This window comes from Mesoplodon mirus, assembly GCF_964341445.2.
Source record: "Mesoplodon mirus genome assembly, chromosome: 14".
NCBI lineage: Eukaryota > Metazoa > Chordata > Mammalia > Artiodactyla > Ziphiidae > Mesoplodon > Mesoplodon mirus.
The window spans coordinates 71,577,273-71,599,008 of record NC_138990.1 but is presented as its reverse complement, the minus strand read 5'-3'; the positions used below and the strand labels follow the sequence as shown (position 1 = coordinate 71,599,008).

General features: G+C 39.6%; 1 protein-coding gene and 1 pseudogene across 7 annotated transcripts in view; one reads left to right on the top strand and one right to left on the bottom strand.

Annotated features, from left to right (window-relative positions):
• The window catches only part of CCDC85A (coiled-coil domain containing 85A), a 194,421-nt gene that overhangs the window by 17,385 nt on the left and 155,300 nt on the right, over nt 1-21,736 (bottom strand). The gene's annotated exons all lie outside the window — the stretch shown is intronic.
• On the top strand, nt 6,448-7,545 carry LOC309815909 (geranylgeranyl transferase type-2 subunit beta-like; annotated as a pseudogene). The gene is made up of 2 exons: nt 6,448-6,747; nt 6,940-7,545. The product of its transcript is annotated as a geranylgeranyl transferase type-2 subunit beta-like (transcript).

Sequence of the window (21,736 nt, the reverse complement as noted above, 5' to 3'; positions counted from 1 at the left end):
GCATTATTTACAATAGCCAAGATACGGAAGCAAGCTAAGTGTCAATTGATAGATGAATGGATAAAAAAGATGGGGGTGTGTGTGTGTGTATACACACACACACACACACACACACACAATGTAATACTACTCAGCCATAAAAAAATTAAATTTTTACATTTGCAACAACATGGTTGGGCTGGAGGGTATTATGCTTAGTGAAATAAGTCAGAAAGAGAAAGAAAAATACTGTATGTTACCATTTATATGAGAAATCTAAAAAATAAAAACAAAGGAATGAATATAACAAAACAGAAACAGATTCATGGATCTAGAGAACCAACTAGTGGTTACCAGTGAGAAGAGGGAAGTGGGGAGGGGCAAGACAGGGGTAGGGAGTTAAGAGGTACAAAGTACTAGGTATAAATAAGCTAAAAGAATATATTGTACAGCATAGGGAATATAGTCAATAATTTATAATAACTTTAAGTGGAGTATAATATATAAAAGTTTTGAATCACGATGTTCTACACCTGAAACTAATATTGTAAATCAACTAAACTTCAATTTAAAAAAAAAACAAAAAATTAAAAAAAAAATTAGTATTAGAATTATTATATAATGTAAAAATGAAATGAAATAAAATAAATCATGAATTCTAATACTATAAGCAAACACCCTAGATGAGGAACAAAAGCATCCCTTCAAATCACTGATGAAAATAAAACATATTGGTACTACTATTCCTCTTTAATGACATGATATCTGGAAGATCTTTTTCCATGAAAATTGAGATTTGGAATACTTTCTAGTATTGTCCTTAAAATAACTGACTTCTCCTTCAAAATTAAGAAAAAAATATGAAGCCACTCAAATTTTTAAAAGATCATCTAAACGAAAAGAGAATACTTATATTACTTATGGTCTCACTGAGGAAAATTGTAATTCACAATGTGAGTTTTAAGAGAACTAGCAAGATGAAGCTATTGTGATTATCTTCTTGCTACTTTATGGTTATATTTTATTTATTACTCTTAGTAAAATTATTTTAATTGACACTCTGGAAGCTTCCATTCTTTTGCCTTATAGAAATACATTTAATAAACATCTTTAACAAGAATAAAAGAATACTATGTTTTTATATTTTATTATATAAAATATGGGCTTCCCACTTAGATATAAATCAGATGTAATGCATTTGTAACAAATATTAGAGCTCAGCCCCTCATCTATTATAGGAAGCCAACTATGAAAGCCTGAAGATTGATCGACTAAAGTGGTTTCCTGTTAGTTAAAGATGTTTAATATTTTATAAGTCCTGAAGCTAGGTCAAAGTATCAAACAGTGCATCATACGTCATGCGAATGCATACCTAGTTTAGGAGGGAGGATGAATCCTCTCCCTATTATATGGCAAGAGCAGGTGCTTTGCTTAATCTCATCAGGAAAATAATATTTTGTTCAGTTTGATTAGTCTTCATTCTGAAATGTTGCAATACTGCACCGGCACACAAATAAATGCTCAGATCAGAAGAGATTTTAAAGGTCACCTTGACAAATCTTTTCCAAAAGATTCCTGTCAATGGGCTTAGAAATGCTAAGAGACCCTCTGCTTTGCTCTAACAGATAATAGTTGACTGTATTCAGGGAAAAGTACTTTTTTATTTAAATTAACTAAAGAATCTATTCAATACTAATTTAAAATATTAGATAATTTCCTGGATTTACAGATACTCATTTATTCACTTAACAAAATATTTACTAAGCACGTACCAAAGATAATATTCCATACGATGCCAAGTAGGTCTCTATTCCAATAAATTTTTGTTGAAAGAAAACACAGTGAGTTCAGATCATTGACTATAGGGTCACAATGCCTAGGTTCAGATTCTTTTTGATGTGGACCATTTTTAAAGTCTTTATTGAATTTGTTACAGTATTGCTTCTGTTTTATGTTTTGGTTTTTTGGTCACAAGGCATGTGGGATCTTAGCTCCCTGATGAGGGATGGAGCCAGCACCCCCCTTCATAGGAAGGCAAAGTCTTAACCACTGGACTGCCAGGGAAGTCCCTAGGTTCAGATTCTTGATCTGACACTTAGCCCCTGCATGACCTCTCTGTGCCTCAGTGTCCTCGTCTATAAGATGTGTATAAATAATGGTACAATGGTACCTCAGTCTATGGGTTTGGTTACTTATATGAAAAGAGCTTTTCCAGCAGTGCCCGGCCCACATTAAGTGCTAAGTATTTGCTGTCATTACCACGAATGTTTTTTCTTTGCTTGTCAACACATTTATAACTTGTTTGTCTACTTTCATGTGTTTATTATTTAGAGCAGTTCTCAACCTGAAGTGATCTGGCCCTCAGCAGGGGTATTTGACAAAAATGCCTTGCAGACATTTTTTTTTTTTTTTTTCTTTTTGCTGTATGCGGGCCTCTCACTGTTGTGGCCTCTCCCGTTGCGGAGCACAGGCTCCGGTTGCGCAGGCCCAGCGGCCATGGCTCACGGGCCCAGCCGCTCCACGGCATATGGGATCCTCCCAGACCGGGGCACGAACCCGTATCCCCTGCATCGGCAGGCGGACTCTCAACCACTGCGCCACCAGAGAGGCCCATTTGCAGACATTTTTAATTGTCAAAACTGGGCAGTTTCTATGGGAATCTACTTGGTAGAGGACAAGGATGCTTCTGAATGTCTGACAATGTACAGGATAGGCCCCTACAATTTTCCAGCCCCAAACGTCAATAGTGCTCAAGTTGAGAAATCCTGAGTTGGAGAAAGAAGTGTGCTGGGAAACTGCAAAACAAAATTTCCGGTGATGGCTCCATAGCAGAGTTTGCATATGAAGGCAAGTCGCCCACAAGATTTGGAGCTTGTGATGATTTTACAGGAAACTCTCTGGGCTTCAGCCCTCAAGTGGTCTAAGTATAAAGATATCCTTATTTCCACCCCCAAAAAGGAAATTACTCTAACAAAAGGAATAGAATTAAAAATACCTGACATATCCTACTGCAGCAACACTAGCAGAAACAGAATACCGAGCGGGCAGGCTCGGGGCAGAACTCCAAAGAACAAAGAGCTCCTAGAGTGGAGACAGAGAACATGCTGCAGTGCCACGAAAACGGACACACCGATCCCACAGAGAATAAAACTGGCAGAAGATGCTTTGTGGGCATTACGGAAGAAATGAAACTTCCTTAGCAATACAACAGGTGAAGATCCTGCACTTGACTTTAAGTAGTCACACTAGGAAAGAATTAAATTGCCTTCAAATAGAAATGAGGGCCCTGGCACGTGAAACGACATCCCAGTGCAGATGACAGCATGCTGTGATACGCAGAGGGGATCAGAGAGACCAGGACAGGGACCATTCTCTCCTTCTCGCGAAGCTAAGGGTTGTGGTCTATTTACATACGTCTCCTCAGTAGGAAGAAGACTCCTTGAGGGTGTGTCTCAGTAATAACAGCTCTCAATTACTAAGCCCCTACTACATGTTAGGTCTCTCCTGAGTGCTGTCAGTTAAAAGATTATTAAGACTAGCTCATATGAGCTCCTACTGTTTATCTATTAAGACATGAACTGTTGGCCTGGCGCTTGTTCTCAATAATTTATACTCTGTAGTGATTTTTTTTCTTTTTGGTTGGGGGCCCTGGAGGTCTTCTTCTGTTCCATATACTCACTACTTAGCTCCTGGGCTGCAAGGAGATCTCGTAGATCCTGGGGAGGATCAGGATGGTTTAGAATGGCCCAGGGGCTTGGGGAGGTCAGAATAGAAGCGTGTTCATATTAATAACTGATGCAGAGGAACTGATACACACCAGCTAAACATCATCTCTGGGCCCTTTTGACTTTGTCCACTCCAGACCCAGAACTGTGGCCACAACACTTACTTAAAGCCTGCAGCTATAATAACCCAAAGATTTTGAGACTTGAGATTTGATAAAGTTGCCTAAACAATTTGTTGAGAATTGCTAACAACTCACTTTGGAATACTATGTGTGTCACGGTATTGATATAAACGAAATACAGTAGGGTTCCAGCTAAATACAGTTACCAAGAGAATAGTCTATTTCCTATTCTTTCTTCTCTTTGGGTTTGGGGTTCCAGTGATACTTTTCTGGATCCCATGCTTTTCTTGTCCCACACTGGTGTGACCCAGGATGTCATTCTCTTGATTCTGGTTCCTTATTCATTCATATTCTTTCTCTTATTCTGGAATAGGTATTGAAAAAGCTTACTTCCATCCTGGCTCTGATGAGCAAATCATGATCATGTGGACTCTACTTTCATGGTTTGACAGAGGGTGTAATTACCCTGACCACTCACTGTAAGGTGAGCTGATAAGACTCTTGTTCATAGCCCTATCCTGTTATACAGTAATATTTCATGTATCTTGGAGCTCCCTGAGGTCACCACACTTGACTTTTATTATCTCTGTAATCACAATGACTAGCACCCTATCTACATGTAGTAGCTGCTCAATAAACTTATATTAATGGATGATCAAAATCTATGTGTGAGACTGTGGCTTTTCCTCTGTCATCTCAGAAATAGTTGTGTAAATGCTTTACTTGTGTGCCTATGTACTTGGTAATTAGTAGGTACTCAGCTATTTGTTAAGTAACTAAAGCACACTTCTAGAGTGCTAAAATGGCTTGAAGTAAGTGAAACTGATGTTACTATGATGGTCCATATAGACTTTTTTGGCAAGTCTATAGAATTTAAACACAGACTAAATTCCCACTATTTTTCCTTCTCATTAGCCAGTTTATTTGAGCAAAATAAATTTATTCTGAAAATCTGGAATCACTTTCATCTATTTCTAAAGCTGCAGTGAAGCTCAAATATGTTAAAAAAAAAAAAAACAGAAAAACCAAAGAAACAGTAACTGAAAAGATCACTAGGAATGGTTAGCAGACCAAAAGTAGAAATAAAACCTTATTACTGAGGCATCCAGAGTATATGCTGATTTCCATCAAAATCATTATGTAATTTCCATACAAAATGATTATATAATCATTATGTAATTACAAAATCATTATGTAATGTGAATATAAAAAAAGTTATCAAGAGAAATATTATTCTCAATTTAATTACGTGTAGGCCAATGAATCTATAAGTATCCAGGCGTTCCCAGCTAAGGAAGACAGAAGGTAATATTTATTCACTCACTCCTCATTTATTATGCCAAATAATGGCTAAGATTGAGGTCTGTGGAATCGCAGTTGAGGCTGTGAGGAACTTCAGTTCAGAGAACCTGAAATATTAAACAGTTGTCACAGGGAAACAGAAGTTGTTCAGAACAATGTGAGCCTAGGACACGAGGGACAGAGTGGCAAGAACTGAGGCTGACATGAAAGGCAGGAGGTCAGATGATGGAGAACCTTCTATACCATATGAAGGATTTGAAATTTATTCTATGCTAAGGGATGAGCTACGTGACAAGACCTGATTTGGTTTGATAGATTGCTGTAGGAATAATGTGGAGAATGATCTGGGTGGGACAAGACTAGGTAGGATAAAGTCCAATTAGGAGATTAACAAAGAAGTTCAAGTAAAAAATGATTACCCATCACCTACACTGGACAATAGCAGAAGGAATAAAAAGGATATTGATGGATTACAGGGCAGGACCTTTTGAGCCTTAATATTTATTTCAGTGGAGGCAGGGAGGCTGAAAGAGGACTCTGGGATGGGTACCAGCTAAATGGTCATGCCATTAACCAGGATAGGAAATGCCAGGGGAAGTAATATATCTCATTCATCAGATTTTAGAATGAAGATCAAAGAGGGAATTAACAATATTAAACACAAAAGCATCTTTCTCACAAATACCCCCAACAAATGGTTTTCTTCTGACATGTAAAATAGGAGTTTTCAAAATAATTAAATTGTAAATGACTTTAACTTCATGCCATAATGAAAATATGTTCTTGGAAAAGAAAATAATTCTGAAATATCTATCACTCCAGGTGAAACTTGAAGATATTTAAATACAGTTTCCAGAAAAAAATAAAATAAATGAAAGTAATTACAGAGGTTAGCAGGATGCCTTTTTACAAGAATGAGAGAGGGCAAACCCCAGGAAGAAAAGAATTAATATCTTGAAAGGGCCAAAACAGCAAAAACCCTGTATCTCTGTAGCCAGAGCAATAACAGACAAAGAATAACAATGAAGGCCTGGTAAAAAAAAAAAAAAAATAGCTGTTAGACAATAGGTAGGAAGTATGGACAATTATATTTACGTGCATTCTGCTTCTAGGTAAAGAGTTTATGTGCTTAATTCTTGTCTTTTATTAACCATACACCTCCCTGTGAGAAAGACTGAAAAAAAGAAAGATTATACATCTAAATGAGTTTCCAATTAGGTTGACATTAAATAGTAAAAGTTTATGGCATTCTTGCTGAGAGAAACATATCTGAATACTTTTAGGTCTTGAGCTTATAAAAAAGGGGGCAGGAGAGGGGCATGAGAAGGAGTGAGAGTCAGGGCATAGAAACGAAATGCCAGTGTAGATGCAAAAGCAAAAAAGTAATTCTAGCTCTTTCTGCTTTCAGACATGGGCCCACTGCAGAAGGATGCAAGTCAGATGCACCCGACACCCTATTACTGGAGAAGCATGCAGATTATATAGCATCCTATGGCTCAAAGAAAGATGATTACATTCTTACTCTCTCTGATAGTATTAATGTTATTGACATAAATAAAGTTGTGGAATATGTTCAGAGTCTACAGAAAGAAGATGGTTCTTTCACTGGAGATATTTGGGGTCCCACTAAGCAGCTGGTCTAACTGGAGTTAATGGTCTGCTGGAAGTTCCAGCATGCACTGTGCTAGTTATATCAGCATACAGGAGTACTAGAACAGAGGGGTCCAGTCTAAAAGATAAGGGCTGAATACAGTGCAGGCCGGAGAGACCAGCTGCTTCATGGGATGTGAAAATCTACTTTTATATAATAGGGAGAAATCGATACAAGATTCTCTTTTTGTGCGGTGGCAGTTTGGCTCTATTGGGGAAGCTGGATGCTATTAACGTGGAAAAGGCAATCGAATTTGTTTTATCATGTATGAACTTTGATGGTGGGTTTGGTTGCAGGCCAGGTTCTGAATCCCATGCTGGGCAGATCTGTTGGTGCACAGGATTCCTGGCTATTACTAGTCAGTTGCATCGAGTAAATTCTGATTTACTTGGCTGGGGGCTTTGTGAACACCAGCCTGCGTCAGGTGGACTCCATGGAAGCCACAGAAGTTATCAGATGTATGCTATTCTTGGTGGGTGTTGGCTTCCCTAAAGATAATTGGAAGGCTTCACTGGATTGACAGAAACTGCGCAGTTTCATCTTAGCATGTCAAGATGAATAAACGGGAGAATTTGCAGACAGGCCAGGAGATACAGTAGGTCCTTTTCATACTGTATTTGGAATTGCTGGATTGTCACTTTGGGGAGAAGAACAGATTAAACCTGTTAGCCCTGTTTTTTGCATGCCTGAAGAAGTACTTCGGAGAGTGAATGTCCAGCCTGAACTAGTGAGCTGGATTAGATCCCTTGATGCAAAAGTTGCTTAGTGTAGTTTTACTGTTTTAACATTTCAGTATTTGAAGTGCTTAACAAACTTAATGACTGCCATGTTAATATTTTGTATATGAATTGTGTTGATTTTAATAAATTATATAATTATATATTTTTAAAAAAGTAATTCTAATTAACATTGCATTTGGCTTGCAGAGCAGAGCTGAGTAATGATTGTGTTAAATACCTCAGCACTTCAGAGCCCAGTGGAAGACATGTAGCTAGAGCCCCAGGGACTAAACAGATATTTAGGACAAATCCTTGCTGAGGTTACTGAGAAATGTTACACTGTGAGGTGGTGTTCACTGGCCTGGCTTTGGCAAAAGGAAGGGTCTACGGTATCTTCAAGGAGTCTTCCAGTCCCCGAAGCTCCCACACAAAATGGGGAGGTCAAGACATGAGAGAGGTCAACAGAGAGGCAGGAAGAGTCAGCTTCATCCAAAGGCAGCTACCACCCTAGGACATGCGTTCATAACTCAAATAACAACGGCTGCCTGTCAGACTGCAGTTCACCCATGACATTTTGTGGAAAGCTCTACCTCAGAGCAATTCACAACGATCTGACTGTTAAAGGTTTACAAAAACATGAGTGGTCCAAATGAATCTAGGCCCCATAACCTCTGCACACATGGTAGTAATAAAATCACCTGCAGCGAGAAATGAGATCTCCCATTAGTGACAACACCATTAAAGCACAAAAGGAAACATCGTGGGGACGTGAGCTCAGTCTCCACAAACGGCTCTTACTAGGGGAGGAAGAAAATAAGTGATTTAAAAATATGTTTATTTGTGCGCTACTTCCTAACATAAATAATTTAGGATGCATTGTATGCCTCTCTCATTCCCTACCTTTAAATCTTGCAGTGTCCCAGGGCACAGTCCACAAACCACTTTTTTTTCTCAACACTCATTCACAAAAATTTCTAATTCAGTCCCATAGCCATGTATTCTTTCAAATTTTTATATCCAGCCCTGCCCTTTTCCCTGAGTTCCATATGTATATATCTAACTCTGCATCTGACATCTCCTTGTCGATGTCCAACATCTCAACTTTACCACGCCCCCAAAGAACTTGATTCCCCTGCACCCGTTAACCTGTTCCCCCCAGTCTTCCCCATCTCAGTATTAAGCACCACCAATCATACGGTTGCTTAGATCAAAATCCAAGGATCATCCTTGATTCTTCCCTGGGTTGCCATTCACTGCACAGTCTCTGTAAACAGTTCTTCCTGGGGTTGTCGGTACCCAACCAGTGAAGCCATATGCCGTCTCTTTCCCTTATATTCCACATCTGATCTGTCATAAAGCACTCCCAGCTCTACTTCAATATATAGCGTTGTGAATCCATGCCTCCTCACCATTTCCACCCCTAGTTCAAGCGACCATCAGCCCTCTCAGTCTACCAAAGTAGCTCCCTATTGAGTGTCCTTATGTCCCCTCTCCCTGCCTCTACTATCTTTCGTCTGGTTTCAACCCAATATTCGCAGAGACCTTTGGGAAATGTAAATAGATAATATCGTACCCTCACCCAATTCCTCCAATGGCTTTCTGTCAACTCAGACCCCAAATCCACACGCTCGACCTTGGTCAACAAAGCCCACAGGGTCTGTTCCCTGCCCGTCTCTGACTTCACATCCTGTTACTCTCTGTCTCACTCATTCTGTTCCAGCCACTCTAGCCTTCTAGCTCCTGTTTCCTCAAACACGCCTATCTCATTCCTACCTCAGGCTTTTGTCTTTGCTGTTCTCACTTCTTGCAATACTCTATTCTAGCCATAATATTTTCCTTCCTTCGGGTCTCTTTAGATTTCACGTCCTCAGAGAGGCTTTTTCTAACTCCATGTGAAATACCCCCTTACTCCAGTCACTGTCCAATTCTGTACCCTGCTTTTGGTTTGTTTACAGTGATTATCACTTCCCAATAATACGTATTTATGGTTTTAAATGAATAATCCACCTACTAAGATGTAAGCTGCATGAATTTCTTATTCAGGGCTGTATCCCCATTGTCTAAAACAGTATCTCTATATAAGGATGCTCAAAAAATACTTGAGGGGTAAAATATTGAATGAATGGTCAATAAAAGTCATCAGCCTTACATGACCTATAGATAAATCCCATTCCCTATTTGTTAGGGGTTGTTTTGGTTATATTAAGAAAAGCAGAGAAAGCCCACTAGTCACTCATCATTGAATGAATATCCCTGTACTAACTGAACAATAAATGTCAACATCTCTCATTCCAAAAAGTGAGGTTACTGCTTTTGTCTAGCCTCTATGAGATTCTGGGAATAAAAGACAGAATAATTGAGGGACTTCCCTGGTGGTCCAGTGGTAAAGAATCCACCTTACAATGCGGGGGACATGGGTTCCATCCCTGGTTAGGAAACTAAGATCCCACATGCTGCGGGGCAACTAAGCCCACACACCACAACTACTGAGCTCGCACACCTCAACTAGAGAGCCTGCATGCCACGAACTACAGAGCCCATGTGCTCTGGAGCCTGCACACCACAACTAGAGAGAGAAAACCCACAAGCCACAACTAGAGAGAAGCCCGTGTCCCACAACTAAGACCCGACGCAGCCAAAAAAAACGAATAACTGAAATATAAAACAGTTTCACCTCATCCCTCCATACAAATTTTGACCACAGCTAATGCCGCAAACCAAGTCTGCCTAGTTAAAAAATTTTATTTCTCTTGAAGTCTCTGGTTGAAGAACTTAAGAGGAATAAAAGGGCCAAAGTTCTGAGATCATTACTAAATAAAGGACTCGGCTAAAGTTTAAAATGCACATGCTAAATTTTTCTGAAAAGTGACATTATGAAGCTTTAAGAAAGGCAAATCTTAAAAAAATATTTTTAAGTTAGAATTTTTACAATAGTATCATCCTGGAAAACAATCAGGTCTACCAGTAGTAATAAGTTTTCCAAGGCTGGCTAGAGCTGTTTTTAGAAAAAAAAAGGAAATAATATTTTGCTAACCCACAGGACTGATGACCCAGGGACTAATGAGCTCCATAAGCAACTCACTGCCTGACCCTCAGCAAGTCACTTGTCCTCAGTGCTAAACGGGAGGCCTATCAATTAGCTTCATGTGGTGGCTGTGAAGGGTGACTAAGAAACCTGATTGCAAAGCACTCTGAAAACCCTAAACACTATAGAGACAGGCTTGCTAATAGCCAGGTTGCCACCAGTCACCATCTAAGCATTGCAAATGCCCTTGGCTCTTTTTTTTTTTTTTGCAGTTTGCGGGCCTCTCACTGTTGTGGCCTCTCCCATTGCGGAGCTCAGGCTCCAGATGCACAGGCTCAGTGTCCATGGCTCACAGGCCTAGCCGCTCCGCGGCATGTGGGGTCTTCCCGGACCAGGGCACAAACCCGTGTCCCCTGCATCGGCAGGTGGACTCTCAACCACTGTGCCACCAGGGAAGCCCAGCCCTTGGCTCCTTCTAAGCTCCCTTCTCCCTCTTGGCTCTTCTGATGTCAATCGCTCCTGGTGACAAAGACAAAAAGACAAGTGAGGATTCTTCTCACTTGCCTAGTCCTCTCACTCACTTCTCACTTCCTGATCCACAGGAAACATGCTGGAGACTTGTACTAGCCTCTGTGTTCCTGTTGTTTCCAAAGCAACTTGCAGAGCCCCTACGAAGGAAGAGACACTGTACAAACGGCCAACTGAAGGCCTTTCTTTCCTTTCCTTTCCAGGTACACACAGACCACAATTAAAACCACATATTTAACAAAGATGATGAGAGAGGAGAAGATTGATATGAAGGACTTGAAAACACAGAATTCACTTAATTCTTATCAGTGATCTCCCTATTTCTCATTCTTTCATGAAATGCCCTCACTTAAGGGAGAAGGGAGATTAACTGATTTCTGACCTCCTCCCAAGCCAGAAATGGTTTTCCTCATTCATTGATAAACACTGATTTAGAATTTTGCTTGTCTGTGAGGGACTATATAGCAATTCACGTTCTTCCCAAGCCACCAGCTGTACGGTATCTATGTTAAAGACAAGCCTGCCCCATGTTATCTTCCCAGCAGTTTCTTGAAGGCATGCAAGAATAGCCAGGACACAAAAGCAATATAATCACTCACTCACTAAAGTACAGATTCAGTCACCATACATATGCGTTTCAGATCTGTTAGCACCACAATTGTCCTTCCTGTATGGGAGGACTTGCCTTTTCAAGTCAAATGCAAGCATGTTGATCCCCAGCAAAATCATTCCAAAGCTAAGGGGTTTGCTAGGAAAGAATACCTTTACCTCTTGCTCGACTACTCCTCTGGTTCAACTGCAGCACTTTTCAAATACCAGATACTGATTACTCAGGGCAGGTTTGGGGATGATAAGACAAAGGAACTTAAACCAATGAAAAAATAGATAATACTTATTGAGAAAAGTATTTGCATACAATAAATTCTGTGTGCAAATGCAAATTTATGTAACAATATGAGAGACCAGTTTTTTAAAAATAATATTAACAGATACCCAAGCAATTGACACATAAATATTTTTAGTGTAGGACAAGGGTCAGCAAACTACTGCCAGAGTTAAATCCAGCCTCTTCCTCCTGTGTTATAAACAAAGTTTTATCAGAACACAGCCAAACCCATTCATTTAGATACTCTGCATTTGTTTTCAGCTGTTTTGGAGCTACAGTGACAACACACCATATGGCTCACAAACTTGAAAATGTTTACTATCTGCCCCTTTACTAAAAAAGCACCAACCCCTGGTTTAGAAGATAACAAGGTCACTGCAGATTGGAATAGTCTGGGAAGTTTCTAGAGAAGGAGGCAAGCAGCTTAAAGAGAAACTACAATTGAACCAGAAGATAAGTGATAAGTAGACAAATATTTTTTTCCTGAGTAATCATTTATCTACAGACTAGAAATATCCTTAAGATTGAGAAAAGGATGAGATCTTCCTATGCTGAGAAAATCATTATTAGAGCGATGAAACTCTCAGTGAACAGCAAAACAGATGGACTAGAAAATAAACTGGGTTTCTTGGCTAATTCCCAATTCACACCCCAATGATACCACACCAGAGGTCTGTCGTGGATGGAGGTGGTGGTGATGGTGCTGGTCGTGGTGTTTTCAAAGCTAACTTGCTTCAAGAGAAATATACTTGCCACATGACAAGTTTCAGCAAAATGGGAAGAATGCTAGCCTAGTGGTAACAGAAAATCTGGACACAAACCTTGCCTCTGCCCATTAGTGAACACACTCTCACCTGCAATAGAGATAATCACAGGGGCCAAGGCCAGAATGGGAATCAGTATCCCAAGATGGACTCAGTGTTGGTCCAGTACCCAGGACCTCAGCTGATACTCAGGCTGTGGTTAGTGCTTGTGACCTAAACAAGCCTCCAGGGCAGAATGGGTGATTCAACCATCATATCCTGTGCCCTGAGGCAGACCCAGCTGCAAGGGTCACAGATTTTTCTCAATCATCCATCCTGCTGTGGTCCAAGCTGTTTCTCACAGAAAGAAAGGTCCATTTTAGGTTACAACCTCATCATTTAAAAGAAGAAAGAACATATACAAATAAAAGAATTGGACACTATCCTTTTCATGACCTATAATGGGGTCTCTCCTGGAGCCCTAAAGACTTAAGATTCTGAACAAACACTTAAAACCACTAGGACTGATGCCTTCAAACAGAATTACCATAAAGATACATCTAAAATAAAAAGCACAGTTTAATAAGGCAATAAGGTATTAAAAATCAATGTGATAACAAAATCGAACATTTTCTACTGGTTTAAAGACTAGTTAAAGTCTATTGACTCACAAATTACTCTGGCATCATTTATAGCCCTGAAGCCCTGAGAAACCACCTAGAATCGAGAGATGTCTTATCACATTCTGGTAACTGACTCTGAAGACCCTTGTCACCATCAAGATCCTGAGCAGGGCGCTTATTTTAAGTGAAAAACATTGGAAAGGCAGCTGCCCTTACCTGCTCTCATGCCCATTTTGATCTTGTTCTCAAGTGTCAAAGGCTCAATATAACTGGTTTCCCTAACCAAGAGAATCCTTTAATAAAACGAATGCTGTGAGGCCACATAAGCCACCTTCTTTACAAATGACCATTCAGTAGAGGGTCCAGTCTTAAACGGACCTCTCCAAAGTCCTTTTCAATTGGCAATGAATGTGAGCTACCATCACTAACTACCTTACCATTTGCGGAAGTCATCAACAAACGCTTGTGAGTTTTGCTGGTTAAGGAATTGTGCATTAAAATGGGATGAGAACAGGGGCTGAAAAGTGAATGGAATTTGTCCCAAACAATATAACAAATTTCAAAATGCAGTTGCTAAAGTCCCCTCTGTCTAAAACTCTGTCGGAAAGAAAGCATCCAAGTTCTAACTGTAGCTTCTGTTAACTTCTGGCACTCAATACATGCCTGGCATCCAAAAGGATAAAGACCCATCATCCCCACACAATTTATTTGTGATCAAATTTACTGGAGTTGTGATTTATTTCTGAGTGTGTGTTTTATGTTTTACTTTTATGATATTTCTGTAGTTAGGGTTATTAAATTTCCTAGCATATGAAAATGTTTAAATAAAAAAATTCTTTTTGACATTAAGACACACCGGTCTTGAATGGCAAAAACAGCTGAAATATTTTGACTATTAAAAAGCCTTTCTTGGAGCCAGCTTTTATGTAAGTCCAGGATGGCTCCCATCTGCGCCTGGGTTTATTACTTTTTTGTTATCTGTCAAACATTAGAACTTCTGCTTCACATGTTGTTCTGTTGCAAATGAGAGGCATCTTAGGTCAAGAAAAGACAGTATCAAATTCCTTTATTTGCTATACTACATTTACATCAGATTTACATTTCCTCCAGGATCCTTACATTTCTGTATCCAATCTTCTAATAAACTGCTAAGAGCAATAGCTGGATGAATAAAACTACCAAAATACTAATTAGTCCAAGGGTTTTAAAGCAAGGTTAGCTGTCTCCTTGTGTTTTATTTTTCTCTTTTTTAAAAAAATAATAAGTCAAAAGTTGCTTCTACTCCTCCAAACTATATTACAGAAGTTACAAAAATCTGAAAGAGGATAAAAATTCTGAAAGAGGGCTCGATGATCCGTGTGCCTCAACTAAGCACTCCTGAGATCACAAGTATCTGAGATGAGTGGATTTTTGTGAGATATCGAAAAGTTTGAGGACAAGACGTTCTCCCAAAGGAAAGAATTAGACCAGAGAGAGACACTTGAAACACGGATAATGAAATACTTTCAGAAGGAGGAGCGATCTTGGAATAGGCTGTCCCTTCACTACTAGTACCTCTTCCTTCCCACCTCTGGTTCTGGCCTTAACACTAGGACCCTGTGGTAAGAAGTACTTCTTCTATAGGCTTTGGGCCCGGAACAAGGTGGATGGCAAGCAGGAGTTGGGGAATTTTCTCAGCCCAGGGAATGTTGGGAGACCTGATCATAGGAGCCTTGGGGAAGGGCCAGGACCTCACTATAGCAGCCAGTCAACAGCCAAAGTCAGGACCAGACTACGGAGGCCAGGGAAACGTGTACACTTGAGGAGGGAGCAGCTCCCAAAGCCAGGCTCCCAGGGGCTGAGTGCACAGATCCCATCCACCCACCCAACCTGTGCTGGCCTGGCCTGAGCAAACACAGTCTACCATGACTTTCAGGAATGCCACATTTACACGTGTGGGTGGGTTGTTTTTTCCAAGTACCCCATTGCTTAGCAATAGAGAAACTACGTTGTAGAATTTCTAGATTAAACTCTAAAATAACCCTAAATCGACTAAGAATTATTTACCCAGCCAGTAAAGGCCCTTAGGTCATAAAACAATTAAGGGAAGCCTGTAATTTATTTCATACGCTCTCTTTCTTCATACTGCTTCTCTACCCATGCTTTAATTAGCTTTGTATGTCAACATGACACCAGTTTATACAGGCTCTGTGGCACACAATCTAAAAGATAATAAAGAAAAATTCCACGTGAACTGTAAAAATGACACTGATCACTGTCTCGCAATGGACCTCCTACCATTTTTCTTTCATTTTCTACGACAACCACAGAATCTAAAGAAAGGCCCGGTCCACTTCTTGCTGGCTTTTATTTCAGGTGCTTTAGTCTACAGTCGTCTACAACAAATAAGTTTCCTTTGAAAGAACATTGTCTTCTTTCTGTGGATCCCAGTATAGCTGCCATTTGATTCATATGCAGGGCCTCTTGGGTTATTCTCCTCAGTCTAGTCACACTGCAAAAGACTAATATCTGATATCTCGTATCTTTGTCATCTCTTTTTCACAGTAATCTATTTTGGCTTCTTTCATAATTGAATTCTTGAAAAGTATGTTACATTTAAAAATAAAGAATACATATTGTTTTGGTATAAATTAGAGGTAAATAAAAGTTGATTTTCTAACATTTCCTATATTGATGATCTCTTTCATCATAATTTTAAAAACTTTGTGAAATAACGTTCTCCATTTATTATATGAAATCCTTTGAAATCTTTTTTAAGACTATCTATTTATTTATTTATGGCTGCGTCAGGTCTTTAGTTGCGGCACGTGGGATCTTCGTTGAGGCATGCACGATCTTTCCTTGCGGCGCACGGACTTCTCTCTAGTTGTGGCGTGTGGGTTTTCTCTTCTTTAGTTGTGGCATGCAGGCTCCAGGGTGCATGGGCTCCGTAGTTGTGGAGCTCAGGTTCCAGAGCGTGTGGGCTCTGTAGTTTGTGGTATGCGGGCTCTCTCACTGAGGCGCGCGAGCTCAGTAGTTGTGACCCGCGGGCTTAGTTGCCTCGCAGCATGTGGGACCTCAGTTCCCTGACCAGGGATCGAACCCACGTCCCCTGCATTGTCAGGCGGATTCTTTACCACTGGACCACCAGGGAAGTCCCCCTTTGAAATATTTTTAACAGTGATTGGTAAAACACTTTTACATTGGTTTATGTGCTTAGAGAATATCTTAAGTTCTGGGGATCTTTATCATTGGTACCAACTTTGAAAAGGCATTTCTTTCTCAAATGATAATACCTAATAGGTAATACTGAATTTTTAAAAAGTAATAGGACCATTCACACTTTTGGGCTCCCTTTGAAATACTGTGTTCACAAACTGGGTGTAGAGTACAGCGCTCAACGATGCTTGTGGAGTACCACGGAGACCATGGCAGATCGAAGAGCCTGTGCTCGCCAGGTGATGAGTGACACCCATGCATACTTCCCGAGGGCTCCTCTTGATCACTGGAGAGAACCAACTCAATCTTCACTGCGTCTCTCTATCTGTTCTCAACTACAGACCCCTTCATTCTGGGACTTGGTAACTTTGCATGGGTATAAGACGGACACACACGCTTTTACTTATCCTTGGGCTCGGAATGTTCAGGGCTGAAAGAAACCACACTTTCCAATGAAGAAACAGAGGCCTTTGTATCTGACCAGAGAGAAATCCATAAGGATTCATTACACTCATCCTGGTTATTTTTAAATGTGTATGTTGTTAGGGAAAACTAGTGCCTTTATGTTCATTACATATAATTTTATATAAATAAGGGGATTGCACATTATCTCTCAAAATATACATAAGCTAACACTGCCCAGACTAGTATGTGAGCCTCATTACTTGATATGATATGAGCCTCAAAGATTTATACATAAGACTGTACGTTACTTAAATTTAATAGCTGTCTGATGAAATTTTATTAACTTTAGAACACAATGAGGAAGAATAACCCACAATGACATAAATACACACTAAATACACACCTGTAAATAAAAGATCCAATATGGTACCAACCTGTAGTTTTAGGGAACTTTATATCAAAATTAAAAGGGGCACACCTCTTTTGTGTATACATTACACATATACACAAACTTTCTCTGGATAAAGAGTCATGGATTCCCAGAGCTGAGCAGAACCTTCCAGCTCACCTTTGACAATCCTCTTTTCTAGTCAAGACATTTACGGTTCACAGAGGTTAGGGTATCATCCTGGTCCAGCAGCTCTTTAGACCAAGTCCTAGTTCTTGTAATTCCCATTCAGTGCTTGTTCTAGCATATTCACAGTGACTCCTTTAATTACTTGATTATTAACAGAGTTCAAAGTCACGGCTGACGATGTCTCAGCTTTCTAAAAATGACTTAGTTATGTTTTGCTTATTTTTCACACAATGATAGCTTTTTAAGTATAATTTAGGAAAGTCTCAAATCACTTAGAAACTTGTTTACTTAAACTGTCTTACTTTGTCAAAGAATATAATTATTTGCCTATCCTACATTTATTATCTATATTGTATTTATACTTAGGCAATATATGGGCATTGCCTATATTACATTTATATTTGCCTACTTTACATTTTGGTATAGGTAACTATCAGTTATTAAGAGGCGCCAATTTTAATTTTTACTGTGTTATAAATGTGATCCTTTTCCTCAGGCTACAGAGAAGAAAGAAACTAGACGTTTAGACCCTTACATGAAAAATGCCTAAACCCCACTGTAGGAAAGATTTGAACCAGAAAGAAGAGGAGGACAGCACAGTTCAGATGCCTCTTTTCCATCAGTCAGAGAGGTGGTGACCTCCAGCGGGAAATGGAGATCGAAGTGAGACTGTGCTCCAACGGGAGTCTCCGCACCTTTACGAGTGTCAACTAAGCCAGGTTTTCATCATTTAAATTTTTTGATATCCATATTTCAACAGTATTTACATTTAGTTTGCTTAATTTAATCCCCAAGTCAAACATTACACAGTACTTTCCACCACTTTCTCTGAGACTGTTTTCTTACCCTTAGAAAAAGCAAGAAAAGGGAAGACTCTTTCATCTTTACCTCATAAAAAATTTTTGACTCCACTCTGGATTAAAAAATAATAATAATAAGAGTAGAGAGCCATTTCTACAGGACAAGGCAACATTAATTTCTCTTGTAGCTCCATCCCAAATTTTCCCCAAATATTCCTCCATATTGCTTCCCATTCAAATACCTGTGATTCTAGTTGAATCACACTACACAGCAAAACTACACAGCAAAACTTTGTGCTGAGAGAGTCCCATTGTTTTTGGTGACAAATTCTGCCAAGGACAGGTAACAAAAATGCTACTATTTTTTATGGCTGCTACAAATCAAAACAACATTTTTAAAAATATGCCCTAGTGATAGAATTACTAACATACCAGTATAGCTATAAAAAGGCAACACTGTTAAATATGAATTATTGATACCACAGTCCCTAACAGTGGAGTACCTTTTAAATTCAATAATTCTATTAATAAGTTTAATAAGTAGTATAGCTATGTTGCTTGTTGCATTTCTATTTCACCTATTTTCCCTCATGAGAAATAAGATTTCTCATCATGTAGCAGATTCTCAAACAAGAATCCTTAAGCATGAGGGGGTGACAGAAGAATGTTGCAAATTCCTTCACTCTGAGAGACTCCATGTTGCTTTAGACATTTTTGCTGTGAGCTTTACTCTCTGATATTTTCTCTGATAGATTTTCGCTTTTCCCTTAATCCGGTCTCCATATATTTAGGTTCTCCAGCATGACTTTCCCCCATCAACTTACTTCCCGTATCTATTTGTCTCTTTTATTCCAATACACCCACACCACTTGTGTAGTACCCATCTCCTTTGAAAACTCTATACAGAAAAAGCTTTTTTCCTTTTCTTTAATTATATAAATCATGGTGATTTAGAGAAAATTGTAATCCAAAAGCACTATTTCTCTGGTGGAGTCCATTTTTTTCCACAAATATGGCTCTAGCAGCAACCAACCCTTAATGGATTTAACTAATTTCTTCTATCAGTAGCATCCAGATTCTACTCAGGTTGTGTAACATAATTAGAGTTGCTATCCATGAAAAGCTTTTTTGTGCAAGTTGCCCCTCATGAGTGCCACAAAGGTAATTTCCATGCAAATAACAACTGAAGGATACCACCATTCGCTTTTAGCATCCTCGAAAGCACTATTCTGTGTCTGCTTTTGTGCTATAGTTACTGAATTTTTCTTCCAGAGCAATTCCAACCCTAGAAGAGCCATATATTTATGACCCGATAAGGCAAAAATGACTTGCAAAACATAAAGTCAGAAAATGTGGAAAGGAGAAAGAGTGACACAATAAATAAATACTTCCATAGCAAAACAGGAAAAGCACAGGAGGGAAATCTACATATCAGAGAGAAACAACCCTCCCCGCCCCCCCCAATCTCTGCCCAGCATGCCCGCAATCTGCATAAGCACACAGGTGAGGGAGCTTTTCTGAGATGAGGTGCTGGACCTGGGGTATGTTGCCATGGAAGTGAGAGGCCCGATTTCTTCAGCTCCTGGGTACCCTCCCTCAGCACTTCTGGCAATGGTGACAGCTTCTTTCCTTTGTTCAGGAGCTGCTCTGAAAACGGCTCTGCCTCCTTCCCAGTGCCCCGAAAGACCGCATTGTTGAGGCCACATGGCAACCGAATTACACGAGAGGGAGATTTTTCATTTCCACTCCTAAAATTAGGCTCCTGTGTGTGTGCTAGCACAACAGAAAGAAACACTTGCTGAAAAGGGCCCACTCAGTGGTGCTCCAAGTTGCCAGTGCCTTTCTAACACATTTGCTGAACCCACAGGGCAGGCATAGGACACCAGGCACCTACGCTGATGCTAGAAAACTTGCTCTAAAACCCTGGTCTCAAGAGGTGGGTGGTTTGTTCTGGAGAGGGTCTCTGAGGCCTAAAGGTCACACAGTGCTTTCCAAGCAGATGTTGGTGCCAGAGTATTAGAGGAAAAGACAGATTTCCCAGTAAGACTTGTAGCAAATGTACTTAATTGACTTGGATTTACAGCAAACTGCTTGCTTCTTGTCTTTAGCCCTCTCCATAATGCAAACTCCAAACTCAAAACAAGATAGGTGAAAATAGCTTTAAAAATATTAGTTTTTACCTTATGGTTGTATCTGAAAAGTAACTGATGTCTTCAAAGGATAGTATTATTTATACTAAAATCATCAGATAGGTATTCTTCACTATCCACTTTAAGATATTTTCTCCTTGAACAGACTGCATTGCAGACATAGCACATAAACATATTGGCTAGGTCTGGATTAAAAAACGTTTGTGACCATCAAGAAAAGGACATTGGAATGAGCAGAGAAATAAGCCAGTCACAGAAGGACAAATACCCCGTGATTCCACTTATATACGAGGTGTCTAACACAGTCAAACTCACAGAAGCCAAGAACTGAGTGGTGGTCGCCAGGGGCTAGGAGAGGGGCAAGGAGAGATGGGGAGTCACTAATCGGCATGCATAAACTTTCCATTATGCGAGTTGAGTAAGTTCTGGAGATCGGAAGTACGACATCACGCCTATAGATAACAACACTGTATTAGACGCTTAAAAATCTGTTAAGAGGGTAGACCTCATGTTGTCTTCCTCGCAAAATAAAAACAAAAGTAAAAAGGCATTTTCTTTTCAAATAATACCTAGCAAATAATACTGCATTTTCTGAAATTAATGAGAGCGTTCTGACTTTAAGATACCTTTGAAATATTGCGTTTACTAACTGGACATACAGCGGAGCTCAGTGATCCTTGGAGTATGTTGCAAAGGCTGCGGCAGAGCCAAGAGCTCTGTGCTTACTAGGTGCTGACCTGCCACGGCATCCATACCGACATTTCATCCACGACTTCTGTGAGCTCCTCTTCACCACCAGACAGAACCAAACTCAATCTTCACTGCATTTTTCTGTCTATTTTCTAAAAAAAAAAACCTTCTTTCTGGGACCTGGTAACTTCGCATGGGTATAAGACTGGACCTAAGCTTTAATTACACTTAGGCTTATGAAATACAAGAGCTGGGAGGAACTTTGTCTTTACACATCAAGAAATGGAAGCCTTTGGACCTAACCAGAAGGATATCCACAAGCATTTATGACACTCATCCTGTTTATTTTTAAATATGTATTTCTAGAGCAAAGTTGTGACTTTCGGTTCATTATACACAGTTTTATATAAGGAATGAAAGTAAGCATTAAGGAAATTTCTTCATCCAGGAAAAGGTTTTATGTAATTAGTCTAAATACTAAACTAACAGCAAAGGACCTTGCTACAGATATCACAAAAGATATCTGATATACTTGGAATTCCAATTGCCAACTATATTCTTATTACTGTTTATCCAAAGATAAGTGGACATATTTTTATAAACTTGGGAGTAA